Source organism: Stegostoma tigrinum, chromosome 7 (genome assembly GCF_030684315.1).
Source record: "Stegostoma tigrinum isolate sSteTig4 chromosome 7, sSteTig4.hap1, whole genome shotgun sequence".
Classification (NCBI taxonomy): domain Eukaryota; kingdom Metazoa; phylum Chordata; class Chondrichthyes; order Orectolobiformes; family Stegostomatidae; genus Stegostoma; species Stegostoma tigrinum.
The window spans coordinates 17,985,357-18,002,641 of NC_081360.1; the positions used below are offsets into that span (position 1 = coordinate 17,985,357).

General features: G+C 41.6%; 1 protein-coding gene across 4 annotated transcripts in view; it reads left to right on the top strand.

The window, feature by feature from the left end:
• Positions 1 to 17,285, top strand: part of LOC125454046 (disco-interacting protein 2 homolog A-like) — a 236,731-nt gene that overhangs the window by 28,439 nt on the left and 191,007 nt on the right. The gene's annotated exons all lie outside the window — the stretch shown is intronic.

The window sequence follows — 17,285 nt, forward strand, 5'->3', positions numbered from 1 at the left end:
ACAATGCTGTCAGAGCCCATAGCGCCCAGTGGATCCAACTGTTCCTTGATCATCAGATTAAATGAGGACTGTCAAACATGATACTGAGGACTTGTGGAGAAGGCCAAGATGGATCATTCACTCAGTATCTCTGATTATGTATATTTCCACCTTACTGCCTGCTCTTTTATGTTGGGTTTCCTGATTTGATGGGGATATTTGTGAGTATTGTCCTTCAGTGAGTTGTTTCATTGTCCATTACTATTCACAACTTGATGTGGTGGCACTTCAAAATTACATGTAATCTGGCTGTGGAATGGCTTAGCTTTCTCCATCACTTAGTCGTTATGCTTTCTGCTGTGCATGTAATTCTGCTCAGAGGTTGAAGGGATTAATGCTTGCGAGTCTTGAGAAGATTTGTAGCTCAGGTTGAGGTTCTGGATGTGAGTTTGCTCACTGAGCTGGAAGGTTAGTTTTCAGACGTTTCGTCACCATTCTAGGTAACATCATCAGTGAGCCTCCGACAAAGCGCTGGTGTTACGTCCCGCTTTCTATTTATCTGGTCACCTAACCAGATAAATAGAAAGCGGGACGTAACACCAGCGCTTTGTCGGAGGCTCACTGATGATGTTACCTAGAATGGTGACGAAACGTCTGAAAACTAACCTTCCAGCTCAGCGAGCAAACTCACATCCAGGATTAATGCTTCTCCATCAGGCATGCCTGATGCTACACTCGACAAACCCTCCTACATGCTTAATTCAACCAAAGTTGATCTCCTGGACTGACTGCTTAGAATAGGGATGTATTGGGCCATGTGTTGCGATATGATTCTGTTATTGATGATCCACAGTGCCTCATGGATGCTCAGGGTTGAGCCAGATCTGTTTTTAAGTCTGTCCGAGTTAGCAAGGTGTTAGTGCCATTTAGCATGATATCGGGTGTACTCAATGTGAAGGTAATTTTTCTGGTTTGTACAGTGATCACTCTTACCAGTGCTATCATGGATCAATGTATTTGTGACTGGCAGATGAGAATATGTCAACTATGTTTTTCTCTCGTTTTCCTCGCCCCTTGCTGGTTTCTTGGTCTTGCAGATGTGCCATTTTGATTCGGTGTATATCCCTGTAGCTGTTGGTTGACTCAGCTGTGAGACAGCTTTCCCATTTTTGGCTCTCAGCTTCAGGTGTTAGTCAGGAGGACTTTGCACCATTTGGGCTATGTTTGCCGTAGTCACTTCTCGTGCCTTGGTCAATGCCACATGGTCTGTCTGGTTTTATACCTTTTTCGTTTTTGGGAGGCTTCTTCCTTATTATGGCATGTGATTTTTCGAAGTTTTTATTCTGAGGTCAGCAAAGAGTCGACTCAACGGCTGTGGGGTTGGACTGAAATGTAAGCCAGTTGGAGTAAGGGCAGCAGTTTCCTTTTGAAAAACATCAGCGAACATTCGACTAATAAATTCCAATTGTTTAAAAAAAATGGGATTCAGAATCCATCTGCCTGAGTTGAATTGAAGGCCAGGTATTCAGAACATGATCTGGATCTCTGGATTACTAGAGCAGTAATGATACCACAATGCTATCACATCCCCATTATGATAATCACAAGATTAATTTGATTAATCCTAAAAGTGCCTGTTTATCAATTATGCATATTGAGGTATGGTTTTTAAGTTAGTAAGTCAAATCAGAGCTTTAAAATCTTGGTGGAATAAATTGGTTGCAAAAGCTAAGTGTGCTCCAATGTATTTGATATTTAGGGACTATAAGTAGTTCTGCTAAAAAGCGAGTTTGCTGTAATGTGACTGATGAATAGTGGACGCTATTTGGATAATGCCAACTTTGCATGGTACAAGTATAGCATTTTTTTTTACCTCGAGCAATTTCCTTACGTGATTGCCTATCCTTCAAGGTGAAGCAAGAGCACAACTACTGCGTTAGAGGAGAATTACCTGTACTGTCTGTTTTTTAGAACTGTTATGTTTTATACAGCAGGCTGTTGAAAGTGTAAAATTTGCATCTTTTAGTGACATTGTTTCACATGCCAATTTTTTGGTTGAACTCGTAATCGAATTTGTAAATGACAGATCATGTAATATTGTCAGCACAGATTTGTAAGTACTGTAGGCTCATCACTGTCAACATATGCTGTATATATTAAATGTGTATATATATAAACAGGTTGAATGACAAGCGTGTGACGTGGCCATTTGTTCTGAAAAAGTGACAGGTTGGCAATCATGTTCAGCATAGCTTTGGGGAAGATGGATGTTTGTTAAAGTTGGGAAGTGGTCGGGTTCTAAAACACCACTAGCCTGAGGAAGGTGGCCATCACCAACTTCTGGAGAAAATAAATGGAAAATCATGTTGGGCCCACCACTGTTGTTCTCTATTCTGTAAAGTAAAAGGTTGGGTTTATGTAGTACCTTGAATGTACAAAAATGCCCCAAGTTGATTGAGAAATATATTAGAATGGAAAAATAAAAGTTCAGCAAATCAGTTGAACAATGGTTCAGGTTGTATGACTTGGATTGGAGCAGATGAGGGATTCCTCGAATGTGGATGACTTCTGCAACATATATTGTAAATCGATGAAGTAACTTGCGCGCAGTTGACACACACCGAAACTGAGACGTGTTAGTAAATGCAGTCTAATTAATTATGCAGATCAATTGCTCTGGTAGGAGAAGGGGAGATGTAAAAATGGTGACACAAGTATTTAGATTTCTGAAACTCAAGTAAGGAAAGACAGGAAATAATAAACAGGTCTGGTAGCATCTGTGGAGAGAAAAACAGTTGATGCTTAAATGTTATGGTCTTTGATGGGCTCTGACCTGAAAGGCTATTTTAATGGTATATTTGCATATTTCCATATTATTTGCTTACCTACCTGTGTCATTTGTTCTTGCGTCATTGCCTGTCAAGTTGAGCATCCTTTGATGGTTTCCTATGGAAATTAGATGAGCAAGCACAAGGGGCTTGCATTAACATGACACTTTGAACTCTGGAACATGTCCCAAAGAAGTCCAGGTTTGATAGAAGGACAAGGTTGGAAGAACACCCAAAAAACTGCTGCTGTATGCCACCACGAGCATGAACTGAGAGATGAGTACAGTCTCAGGAAAGAAGAGTGCAAAGGTGCAGTTGAAGGAAGGAATTCCTGAGACTGGGTTGAAAGTAAGTCAGTGAATACTGGGACCTTTTGATACTGGGGTGTTACTGGTACTGGTATTATTCAGCAGAGATTTTCATTACACAGCTGTAAGAGGGTAGAAGAAGCAACACGGCCCTCGAAACCAAAACCCCAGTAGTAATGAGGCAAAACTGCAGACGCTGGAATCCAAAGTGGGGGCACAGGAGGCTGAAAGAACCCAGCTGGCCAGGCACCGTTTTGGGTATTACCCTTGAGTCCTGAAGAAGTTGGCAGCCTACTTGGGTACTAATGAGCTACAAATAGCCCCCACCCATCTCTCAGCTCCTCGAGTTAGCAGTTGCAACTTAGGGAGGGGCCAAGTCTCAGACTAGAGTCAATGAGGCATTTATTGCCTCCACCTGTCTTCTGCCACTCAAGTAGACCCCAACATCAGTTAATCCCTGCCTCAATGGGGGAGAAAATGAGTTGGCAATGTATCAGGAAACACAGCAATAGAAAATTAACTGCAGTAAAACTGACTGACGTAGTTATAATTAACAGTGTGAAGCTGGAGAAACACTGGTCAGGCAGCATCAGAGGAACAGCAAAGTTGGCATTTCGTGTCCGGACCCATCAGGACTGGGGAGGTGCGAGGGAGGAGGGGTGGAGTTAGTGATAGGTGGTTGCAGGTAGTTGGGGTTAGGTAGGTGTGAATGGTGGGGAAGATAATGGACAGATGGTGTCAGGTCAAGGAGGCTGGGATGAGAAGGAAGGTTAGACATGGGGTGGGGAGATTTTGAAACTGTTGAATTCTGTTGTAGCCATTGGGTTGTAGGGTCCTGAGGAGGAATATGAGGTGTTGCTCCTCCAGTTTGCGTGTGGTGTCATTATGGCGCTGGAGGAGGCCTAGGATGAACACAACATCAGGGGAGTGCGAGTGAGCATTAAATTGGCTAGCAGCCTGAAGCTTGGTGTTCTTCAGCGTACAAAGTGCAGATGCTCCATGAATCGGTCGCAGAGTTTGCACTTCCTCAGACCAGGATGGAGGATGCACAGATGAACCCTTGTCGAAAATGGAAAGTTTGTTTTGGACCTTGGGTGGAAGTGAGAGGGGAGGTGTGGGACAGGTATGGCATCTCCGGTTACAGGGAAAGGTGCAGGGTATGGTGGGGTTCATGGGGAGTGTGGAGTGAAGGCGGGGACCATGGTTGGAGTGGCCCCTGGGGTGGGGACGGAATTGGAGTCAGATTGCAAGTGGTGACAGTGGCAGAGGATGAAACACTGGATGCAGATTTTGGCAGCGTGGTATGTGAGGATGAGGCGACTCTGTCTTTATTTTTGTTGCGGGGAGGGGATTTGATGGCAAAAATGTGGGAAATGAAGCAGCGTGGAGGGTATTTTTGATCTGTTCTGCTCCATTTTGGGTGCAGATGCAGTGGAGTTGGAAAAATTGGGAGTAAGAAATCATATTTTTGCAGGAGGGTGGGGGAGAAGAGGTGTAGTTAGAGTCGATACAGGAGTCAGTGGGTTTGAAATAGATGGTGATATCGTTACTGGAGATGAGGATGGAGGGGCCGAGAAAGGGGAGGGTGGTATCGAAGATGGTCCAGGTGAATTTGAGGTGGGGTGAAAGATGTTTGTCAGGTCGATGAACTGTTCAAACTCCTCATGGGAGCACAGAGCAGCACTGATACAGTCATCAGTGTAGCGGAGGAAGAGGTGAAGGATGGTGCCAGTGTAATAACAGGAGAGGCATTATTCCACGTATCCTACGAAGAGGCAGGCATAGTCTGGACTCAGACAAGTGCAAGCACCTATCTGCTAAGTTTGTAAGAAGTGGGAGGAGTTAGAAAAGTTGTTCAGGGTAAGGACGTCAGTGCAATGGGACTGATTGGGCCTGTGGGAAAGGAAGAAGTGGAAGCCATATGTGAGGGGGGGTACGTGTACAATGACTTGATGTCCATGGTGGAGATGAGGTTGTGGGGACTGGGGAATTGAAAGTCTTGGAGCTGGAGGGCATGGGTACTGTCCCAAAAATAGGTGGCGAGTTTGACTCATTAGATACATGAGTGTCAAAACAAGAAGCAATATTATGAAATGAAACAAATTCTGGAATAGTCGGCCTTTCAATTTAGGTATATTGAGCATTTTGAAGTACAAGAGATGTGATACAAAATACTTTCTGGTAGGCACCTCTGATTCCATTATTTGCAAGATGAAGGTTATTTTTGTTAGACCTTGTCAGCTATGCAATGGCTTAAACCCTTTTTCTTGGCCACTTGGTCGATGGTGTTGTATTTGAGGCTGATGTGAGGTTTCAACCACATTTCTTGTGAAACGCCAAAAACTATTTGTATCTCAGTCTACAGCATTTCCTGTCTCGATGCAACATCTAACCATCTCATGACATCCTTATCAATTTCTTTGGGACCCTCTTCTAGACTGTTCATTCAGTACTGCGTTTGACTGACCTTTCGCCTTGCATATGTTCGGGACCAGATCTCCTCTGTATGTTTAAGAAGGTAGCCTAGACCCAACTACTTATTTTTCAGGGTAGATGTGAAGTGCTGTGTTCCAGATCCAATGAAACTGGTCAAACTGCTTGATGTTAAGCAAAACACAATAGATTCAAATACTCGCGTTATAATACAGAAAAGGCAAGAACTTAGGTTTTCTAACAGAATAATAGTTAATTAGTAATAGTTACTATATCTATGCCAATTTTGCAGCATCTGAGAAACATACCCCTTGGCTAAATTCACAAAATACATTTGTTTCACGAGTAACTCCAGTTCAGAAGCAAAAACATTGAGAAAACTCAGGGTAGCAGCCAGGAGACATTTACTGTCACCTCCAAGCCTGTTGAGACTCCAGTAGCAACTGCTGAATCTTAATGCTAGAAATCTTGGTCTGTGAGAACAGGCCACAGCTATCCAGGCTGCTGCTTCTGGTCCAGCTTATTTTTTAAAAAAAACCCCACGGCTTCAAGCTGTTTAGAACAGATTACTTGGCATCTCTCTTCAACCTCTCTTAGAAGAAACAAGGACAAACACATCTCTAAGCATAGCAGCGTCAGGTACTCAATATTAATTTGAACCAATTCACAACTCTGCACTCATCCTAACCCTTTGCACCCAGTTTCATTCACTCATCACTGCTGTATTCAATGTTTTAAAACTCCTCTTCTTGTTTTGTAAACTCTCCAGAAAACTTTGCCTCTCCCTGTATCTCCAATGTCCTGTTAGCTTGCAACCCTCCAAGGTCTCTACCTTTGAAAATTCTGACTTGTAGTTTCTGATTCTTAGGGTCTCAATCATGCTGCCTAGTCATGAAATAGCATTTAATAGTAGAATAGAATAGCAATTTATTGTCACCTGTATTTATCAAAATACAGATGCATGTGTACGAGATGCACAATTTGACATTTTAAATTATAGAAATTATAAGAACAAATAATTGAGACCAAGTTCCTTTACAGCAGTCTGAGTTTGTGCAGTGGCTATGGCATGCCACCTTTAAAGCCACCAGAGGCTGTCAACAAGTATTGCCACCACCAAAACTGATAATGAGGTCACTGCATCACTCCCATAGAGAGAAGGAGCAGACCAGACCCATCAAGTTGCTGATGCTTCTGTTGTCACCGAAGCTGTTGCAGCCTGAAATGTCGCCTTGTCGCTGTAGTCATGCTGCCATCACTATAGCCGCTGCTGAAACCGCCACCAGGAAAAATGGATCAGACCCACAGATGATAAAGCTGATGCCGAAGCTGCAGCCACTACAGCCATGGACAGCCATGACCCTCTGATTTAACCACCAGTCATGTTTTTAATGATCGAGCAGCCCTGTGGTCTAGATATGGTGACCTTTGGGTTAAACCACCGCTCGTCTCAGAGACCAGGCTTTTGATCAAGTAAGACTTTGGCAACTCCACTTTTAGTTACAGTTGCCAGGTAGTGACTGTCTCCAAAACAGAATCTGTCTATATACTTGTAATTTGCACTGCATTATCATGGTTGACTCCACCACTCTCGACGTTCTAGGGATCGCCATTGATCCGAAACTCAACTGGACCAAATTCATCAGTGACAACAGCAAGTGAGAAGCTACATGTTCTGCAACTGGTAACTGCTTTGCCAAATCCCCAAGTGTGCCTGCAGTCTGAGGTACAAAATAGGCCAACGATTTGACCCACACAAATAGAGTATGTAATGCTAGTAAAATAACATTTGAGAAGCTCGACACCTTCGAGCACAAAACGGCCTGCTCCTGGCTTCCATCCATGTTCAGGATTCACTCCTCTATCACTCTTTGGGAATATAGAGGACATGCATGATGCACTGCTGAAATTCAACGACATACCTCGGGTAGCAAAACATTGATCCCCAACCATCTCGAAGGACAAGGGCAACAGATGCATCACTGCTGTGTCTCTTGAAAGTTCCCCTTCAAGCTAAAAATCCTCTTGACTTGTAACTACATTGTTGGACCTCCTGTATAATCGGGTTAAAATTTTGGAACTTGCTTCCTGATACCACTGTGGGTGCAGATAGACCCCATGCACTGCAGTGGTTTCAGAAGGCAGATGACCAGTTGACATCAAATAGGGATCAGCAGCGTCCACTGGCCTACCTTATGATACCCATAGATGGCAAAATATATTTTTGTGGCTAATCCAGTGATGCATGTCAGGAAATCAGGCCAAATCTAATAACACAACAATGGAAGAGTTGAGAAAAGTGGTGGTCAAGTAGTGTTGTCCATCTGCCCATGAAAACAAAGACTATTTTTGGATGATGTCATTTTGAGGACTCAGGCGTTGGAGAAACATGAGGGCACAGTGGATAGATTCCCTGGGTTCCCACAGGGTAATGATGGATGAATTACTGGAAGAGAGCACGGTAGCTGACTGAAGAGGTGTCTACTGAGTCATGGAGAGCAACAAAAGGACTGTACCCAGGTTGAGAGAGAATAATGGCTTTATTGGGGACAATTCCATTTCATGTGGTGGTGAAGATGTTTTTGAATAAAACTGTAGATGCAAAAGCCTTGTGATGAACTGAAAACTAAAGGTGAGATAATTGGGAATTTGAAAATGGAGGGCAAATGATTTGGGATTTGGGTTGAAGACAGGAGGTGGTTTGGTGTTGGGGTGTGGAGGGGAAATGAATGTGTTGAGTAACAGAAGCTCATCAGATCTGGCCTTGCCTGCCTTTGCTATGATCGGCCTGGCAGAGTCATTGGGGGCTTTGTCATTCATAGAATTGGCATCCCATAAGACAGGAGTGCAAGTCATGGTTGATGGGCATTTCAATTCCACTAATCTGCACTCTCCCCGTTGCCCTTAATTCCTTGCGAGATGAAGATTTTATATCTGCCTTGAAGACATTTAACGTCCCGGCCTCTACTGCACTCTGTGGCAATGAATTCCACAGGCCCACCACAGTCTTGCTGAAGAAATGTCTCCTCATTTCCATTTTAAAATTACCCCCTCTAATTCTAAGGCCGTGCCCACGGGTCCTAGTCTCCCCGCATAATGGATCGAGGGAGGGGTTCAGGAGAGACGAAAGGTCAGTGAATTCTGAGGAAGGAAAAAACATTAGATGAAGGTTAAAATACCAAAAATGGCTGCAAGTATAATGTAAGCCAATGAAGACAGGTTTTAGCAAGTTTTGTTTTGACAGCGTTGACGGGGGACACTTAATGGGAAGTAAATTGCTCCATTATTAAATTGTTTAGATAAAGTAAATGAGAAGACCAGATGTCCTAGAACAAATGGCTAAGTACGTTTTTTAAAAGTGTAGTAAATCAGGGATCATTTCATTATAAATGTTTGCGAAACAATGCAATGCTCAGTGTGTCAGGCAGTTGAAGATGGAAAACTTTACAGATGCTCAAAATTACGTTGGATGTGGGAACAGATTTTGTTAGCGCAGTCACATTTCTATAATTGCTTAATTTTTGTTTACTTTTTGAATTAATACTACTTCTAATTTCAGAGGGATAATGCACTGATAATAAAATGTGTTAATTTATCATGTTTGAAATCATCAATTGAACAATTGCCAGTGATCTTTTGTTGAACATTATTACTGACTTTAATTTTAAAAAATATTTCTTTTTGTCTGCTTTCTTTGGAGCCATGATATTGTTCACTGATCAGGCAGTTTCAAAGGACTCACTTATTTACTCCAGCTCCTGTTTGTTTGCTGTATTGTAAAATTTGTTGAAGACATTATTAGCCTCTGAACTCTGGGATAATATCTAATTCCCCAATAGAATGTTGATGAACCAATATTGATACTCTCTATTTCGCCATTAGTGAAGATTTCATAGTAGTTGAGTCTTTACATATTTTTGAATGCAGTTCTGTTACAGTATGGTGTGATTTGATTTATTGTAGTCACATGTACCTGAGTACACTGAAAAGCTTTGTTCTGCCAGCAGTACAGGCAGATCATGGCAAACAGGAACATAGTGATCATAGAGTGCCTAGACAGAGTGAGGCATACAGGTCACAATGCACGGGAAGGACACAATGTAAGTTAAAAATTAGCAAGATCAGTGTTTGAAGTTAGCAGCAAGGACGAAGGTGCTCTTGAATCTGTTGCTGTGCATGTTCAAGCTTCAGTATCTTCTGCTTGACAGAAAATGTTGGCGGAGAGCATTACCAGAGTGACAGGGGTCTTGGGCAGCCTTTCTGCAGCAGTGATAAGTGTAAGTGGAGGCAGGTTGGCTTCCACGATGGTCTGGGCTGTGCACACAACCTTTTGTAATTTCTTCTGTTCCTGGACAGAGCAACTGCTGTCCTAGGCCATTGTGCCCCAAGGACAGAATGCTTTCTGTGGTGCGTCTTGTGAACTTGGCAAGTTTCCTAAGCTGCTTGTGGAAGAAGAGGCGCTTGTGCTGCCTTGATGTTTACATTTACATGGGAAGTCCAGGACAGGTTGTTGGTTAACGTCCCTCCTAGGAAATTGTTGCTTTCAACCCTTGTTAACTTCCACTCCACTGATTAACAACTGAAAGAACTGTGGATGCTGTAAATCAGGAACAAAAACAAAGTTACTGGAAAAGCCTGGCAGCATCTGTGAACTGACATCAGTTCTGTCATCTGACACAGCATGGCATCAGGTGTCCATCTCTGGTACCATGTGTATTCTGAAGCCTCTATAATAGCCACTGCTGCTTTGTGTTTGGGCTAGAGTGAGACCATTGATCTGATCGTAATGATTGTTGGAGACTGTTCAGTTGGCTGAGGTCCAAGAATGACCTCAAAAAAAAATCTCAGCAGAAGAGGCCTTTGTCTGACTTAGCAGGATGTATTTTTTCGCTGATCAGGAAATAGGTCGAACTTGATGTTTAGGTACAAAAACTATAATTAACATGTGGTAGAGAAGACATGTCTTACATCAGCACTGTACTCCAACTGATCCTGTACCTGACTGGATAGAGTGCAGTATAGATCAAATGTTAACTTTTCAGAACCATTGCCTTGCACAACATATTTCAAGTTTGCAAGTTGTCATGGTAATATTCAAACTCTTCACTTCAGTCCAGGGTGACACATGGGGTCATGTAGCTCAGTTAGTTGGATGGCTGGTTTGTGATGCAGATTGATTCCCGTACTGACCAAGGTTACCTTTTAAGTCATTGCCCCTCGCCTGAGATGTCATGCCCCCTGGACCACACCAGCTGTGTCTAGCGGAAGAGCGACCCTATGGTCCTCCTGGGACAATGGCAACTTTTGCCTTGAAAATCCTCATGGCTACTAATCTAGAAGCCCAAGCTCTCGGGACACATGTTCAAATCCTACCATGGCGGCTGGTGGAGTTAGGTTTTCTTCACTAATTCAATTCAATCTGGTTCATTCAAGTTCCTTTTCAGAAAAGGAGATCTGTTTTCATCTTGTCTAGCTGATCCACAGTGATGCGGTTGACTCTTAATTACCTTCGGAATGGCCAGAAATCACTCACTGAAAGAAGCTTTGGGGTGGACAATAAATAATTCACTTTGCCAGTGATACCCACATCCCATGACCAAGTGGTTGCACTTCTGTTTCATTACGATATCTAGTTTGCCAACATTAGAGTCCACAAAGTTGCTATTGACTCAAGTATTACATAAATTTACAACTGTGATGTACTGTCACACAGCTGATGCTGGAAATTAGTTGTTGCATTTGTTAGCCACCGGTTCAAACTTGGTTGATGCAAAATATTTCCTGGAAATAGGAATAGTTTCTTGCATATTTGTGCAACAGCGCTTTTTTTTGTTGCTGCTAACAAAGCATAGGCCTTAAAATCACTTAGCTTGTTGGCCTCTATCGTAAGTATTCCAGGCTTGAATATAAAGAGCCTGCGTTTCACCCGAAATCACCTATTGGCGAAAATAAAAGTGAAACACACCAAATTATAGCTTTGAAGAACATCTAATTTGTCTGTGTATTAAGCTGAGAGACCACAAAAAGCAGTCAGTTGAAAAGTACTGCTGTGTTCATCCAGCCTCACATTTTATTATCTTGGAATCTCCAGCATCTGCAGTTCCCATTATCTCTGATACAGTTGAAAAGTACTTTTGGCTCCAGTTTGTGCATCCGCAATCGTGTGTACATGTTAGAACTCATCCACTACTTTTGTAATATTGATACATTAAATCTGACTTTTTGCATCTTTGAAAATCAGAGAAGATTTCCAAGTGAAATAAATTCAGAAATGGGGTTTATTACTCAAGGTTATCATAAGCTTGTTCTTGAAAATTATTACTTCCGTGCCAAATACATATTCCCCTGAACTGAATTTTCAGGGGACTTCTGTACTAATACGTTTTCTTTACCAAAGGATATTGCAGATGAGCTGAGAACTTGTTTGCGTTGCTTGCAGTTCACAGTTGCTAATTTGTGTCGCACAGGATACAAGTGGAGTAGATGTAATGGAAATGAAAGTTGGTTATGTTGAAATTTCAAATGATTTTGACAATGCCAGTCTGTGATGCCTCACCATTTTCATGAGGTGAAGGAAATGTTAATTTAATGTTACACGTGTGAAACACACACCATGTTATGGTGTGTTGTCAATTTATCGTCATGACATGTCCCTACTGCTTTGGAAAGTTGCTGATGTCATCCCCTTAAAACCCATCAAGTTTTGCCAACTTTTATTCATTTGCACGAAGCCATGTTAACTCTTTACTTGCAGATTGGACAGGAATTGCACTTGCAGAACAGATTTGGGAAACTTAAAGGCAGGGTATGTGGTAATGTTTCAGAAATTAACACTTTTTGTAGACAACTAGTTATTTTTCAGACCACGTTGCAGATTCTGATATGTTGAGTGAATGCCACCAGTTTGCGGTAATCCAAATATTAACTTCATTTATGGAGTTGGATGGTAGTTTCAGAAGAGAGTTTACAAGTTGGGAGTTGATGTTTATATTAAAAATTGCTTCTGATGGAAAAGAAGTTAGAATAGATTGTGTTGGTAACCCAAAAATATGATGAAGCTGATATTTGTAGTAATCTGATATCTTAATGATTTTACAGGTTGTTGAGTTTTGTTGATAACATGAATTACGTTGCTATTTTCTACTCTTTTTTTTTAATAAAGAAATGCTAATCACCACACAGGAATCCTCACGTCTGAGAGTGTACATGAACAGTGTGCTTCAAATATGCCTGATAGCACCTCGCCAAATGGGCGGCAGCTAAACGGCTTTGTAATCATCTGTCATAATATTGGCATGGACGGGCCTAATTGAAAATCAGAAGCAGTCCGTTTGCATAATGTAGCATGTAGGATTAAAACTAGTCAGTTAATTGCCGAGATAGTTAAATTTTTCTCGTTAAAAGCTGCATCTCAACTGAGTGTGTCCAGAGGATTGCACAGAATTATTCTGATCTAAAGTGTGATGTTTAGTGTTTTGGACAACTTGTGTGCGACTTTTCACTTAGATCTGCAACCTTTTGAGGCCAACCTAATTCTTGGCATCCTGAATTTCACCTGAGCTAAATTTGACATTTTGAATGAATGTTTTGTTTCACTAACTCAGTAAGTAGTGTAACTAGTCAAGCATGTGTTGATCAACAATGCATCTTGCATTTATTATTGTCCAAAACACACACATTTATATTAGAACATGAATATTGGCACAACGATAGATCTTGATCATTTATTATTATAGTATATTAGATCAAAAGTACATGCTCTCAATTTGAGTCGCAGCTGAGAATTTCCTTGTTTCTATAGACTTGAAGAGAGATTGCTTGATGACTTCAGTTGTAGACTATTGTGTATTTCAATGTCGAGTGATATATGTCATGTGATAATAATGCAAGAATGTTACCTCTAGCATTGATCTAAAAGAGGAATGTTTCTCTTAAAAGAATGCAGACCTGGGTAGATGAATTAGACATGTTGAAATACATACATTGGTGACCATCTTTTGAGTAACTTAAAGAAATAAAAGTTCTGTTTATTGGTACATTTTAAGAATGGCATTGGTTAGCTCAGTTCGCTGGTTTATGATGACAGTCATGCCAATAATGTGGGTTGAATTCCCATCTTCTTTTTCCCTCTTATCTGAGGTGTGGACCTCAGGTTAAACTGAACACCAGTTGTTTTCCTCTAATGAGGCAATGGCCCTATGGCCCACTGGGACTTTACTGATGTTTCTTTGAAAAGGATGATGATATTCAAGGGTGCACAACCTTTACATTATATTTCCATCAAAAGGTAGTTAATTATCAGTCATACAGGATGGAAACAGACCCTTAGGTTCAACTCATCCCTGCCGACCAAGTGTCCCAAATTGAACCCATTTGCCTGCTTTTAGCCCGTGTAAGTTTTTGAACCTTTTGCTATTTGTGTACCAAATGTCTGAATGTCATTACAATGTTGCAATTGTACTCGCCTCTATCATTTTCCTCTGGCAACTCATTCCATATGTGCACCACCCTCTGTGTGGAAAATGTTGCCCCTTCATCATCGTCCATTTTAAATCTTTGCAGTCTCAGTTGAAACCTACGCTGTCCAGTTTTGGACTCCTCAACCCTGGGGAAGAGAGCTTTAGTAACCTATCCCTTGAAATATTTCTTATTGTAAATATCTTTTAAATGTTGTAACCGTACTTGCATCCACCACTTCCTCCTTGTCTTAACCACCTCCACCCTTTCGTTTGTATCTGTACCCCTCATGTTTTTATAAACCTCGGTAATGTCACCCTTCAACCTCCTATGCACCAGTGGGAAAAGTCCCAGCATGTTCAGCCTTTCCTATCACTCAAACCTTCCCTTCCTAGCAACATCCTGGTAAATCGCTTATGAACCCACTCCAGCTCAATATCCTTCCTGTAATAGGGTGATCAGAACTGGACAGAATACTCTGGAAGGGGCCTCACCAATATCTTAGAGAAGCTCAACAGCCTAACTCCTGTACTGAAAGGTTTGAGCAATGAAGGAAAGTGTGCTAAATGCCTTCCTAGTTGTTGCAAAAGAACCCAGAGGTTTTAGCAATGTTCTATATCTGATAAGCTTATTACAGAATTCCACAATCCAAGAAAATTTTGAAACATGTTGAAGTTATAAATAATAGATGCATGAAACAAAATTATCTGTGGTGTGCATATGTATTTATTACTAAGATGAGTGAATGTGGTCAAAATGATCTCACTGTAGATGCCTTATGGTCAGTCAATGTATTCTATTGGCAGGAGCTGTGGCGGAGGCAGAGAGCTGCAAATAAGTGCAATGAAATGATGTATAGTAGATTAATGCAGTTATAAGCCTTGTCCTTGAGGCTATGCTTCCCTTGTTTCCTATCTGGTTTCCAGCATATCAAGCACACAGCACAGTTCTGGTGGTGCAGATAAAAATGCAAGTCAGGAAGTGGGAAGTGGTGATTAGCGGCATCCAGGAAAACTATTTTGTTTGTCTTTTAATCGATGTCAAACAATTGTTTTGAAAACCAAACTTAGAGATGTAGTGGAAATGTTACAGACCATATGTATGATTGTGTTGTTACATGACTGACTTGTCAGCTTGCAGATTATGTACTTTAGTGAGCAGTACTGAATTTATGATGAAAACAAAATTCACCCCAAAGCATCGCCAGTCACACGCCTGCTGACAACAATTTCCCTAAGTTTGCATTGGCTATGTCAGGACAGAACTCAGACATTAACTTATTGGAATATCATACTTTCCATTATGTCAGCTTTCCAGTCAAAAATCATACAAAGGAACGGTAGGTACTGTGTTGCCCCAACTTGTTCAGAAGTGATGCTCACAGCATCACTTATTTCACAGCATTGAACAGCGATGACAGATCTAGAAGCTTGGAAACTGCCTCATTAACTGAACTGACTCACCCATTCTACAATTTGAAAAAAAATCAATGACTGCAGGAGTCCGCAGAAAACGAGACTCCACACTAAGCTAAGCCTGTCATTTAGTATTTAACTCTTTTAAAACATCGCTTGCAGCAGAAATCCTCCATGAGCCTCTTGCATGGCCCAATTGCATGCTACCCCTCTAATCATGACAAGGAGCTGTTTTGTGATTCACTCATAAGGTATGGGTATCGCTGGGTGAGACAGCTTTTATTTTCTGTCCAGAGCTCCCTTTGAAAATGTGGTGATGAGCTGCTTTTTTGAACTGCTGCAGTCCATTTTTTTTTTGGAGGTAGGCCCACAGTGCTTTTAGAGAGAGAATTCCAGGATTTTGATCAAGTGATGCTGAAGGAACAACAATTTTAAATTTCCCAGTCAGACTGTCGGGTGACTTGGGGAGAACTTGCAGGCGGTGGTGTTCCCATGTATCTCTTGCCCTTGGCCTTTATAGATGGAAGTGGTCATGGGTTTGGAAGGTGCTGTCCTGGCATCTTTGATAAATTTTTTGCAGTGCATCTTGTAGATAGTGCACACTGTTACTGTGGGTGCTTGTGGTGGAGGGAGTGGGTGTTTTTAGATCTGGTGACTCGAAGTGGGCTGCTTTGTCATGCATTGTGTCAAGCTTCTTGAGTCTTAGTGGAGCTGTACTCATCAATGCAAGTGGGGCGTATTTCATGACATTACTGACTTATGACTTTTGCAGATGGTGCGACCAGCTTTGGGGAGTCAGGATATGAATACTCGCTGCAGGATTCCACACCTGGCAATCTAGTTAATAGTGAGAGGTTTTGATCTTAACAAGTTGACATATCCAAGAATGATAGCAAGATTTGCCTCTGATTTTAAAAAAGGTCATTGCCTGGCATTAGCATGGCATAAGTGTGCCACTTTTCAGCCCCAGCCTGGATATTGTCTGTATTATTGCATTCAGACATGGATTTCTTCAGGATCTGGGTTAATCTGAATGGTGCTGATCATTGTGTGATCAATGGTGAATATCCCCACTTCTGACCTGATGTTGGAGGCAAGCTTGTTACTGAAGTAGCTCAAGTTGGTTGGGCCTCGGACACTATTCTGAGGAGTTGGGGCTCTTGTGGTACAGTGGTGCTTCAGAACCTGGAGACCTGGCAGATCTCCAAGCTGAGTTAAACCATAATACTTCTGACCCCCCACTATAGCTTCCTGCTGGATCAGCCAGCTGCAAGAACCTTCATGAGGTATTGACTTCTGAGAGCAGACAAAAATGTAATTTCATGCTCACATCTTTTGATTTTGTGAGCTACTGGTAAATTGACCACTGTATTCTGGATTTGAATGCGTGAAGAAGCCACAGTTTTGCTTTAATGACAAATAATTTGATGTGGTTCAATTTGAGTTGAGACTGTACAAACAGATGGTCTGCAGGGAAACACATGACAACATATTTTCAAATGAACACAATGAAAACGTGTTGGGGAGCGGGGGCATTAAAACAATGCCCTCCTCTTCCCCCTCTTGCCCATAGCACTGAATGCTTGTGTTGAAGACAAATTGCTGATTTCCTTTTTGTTTTGCTACAATGTAATTTAGACAAGGGCTAGGCAATATCCAATATCATTTTCTAACAAGCTCTTTGATATGGGGGATGTAATTCAGTCTACATTTTGCTAAATTTGCAGTTTCCTGTAAAGATGATTTTATGACCTAATCTAATTTCCACTACATTTTTCCTCCTGCAATTGGGATGTGTTGTAACAGCCTGATTACAATTTTGGTGGAGATCAACAAACTTAAACTGCAAATTGATCCTGGGTGTT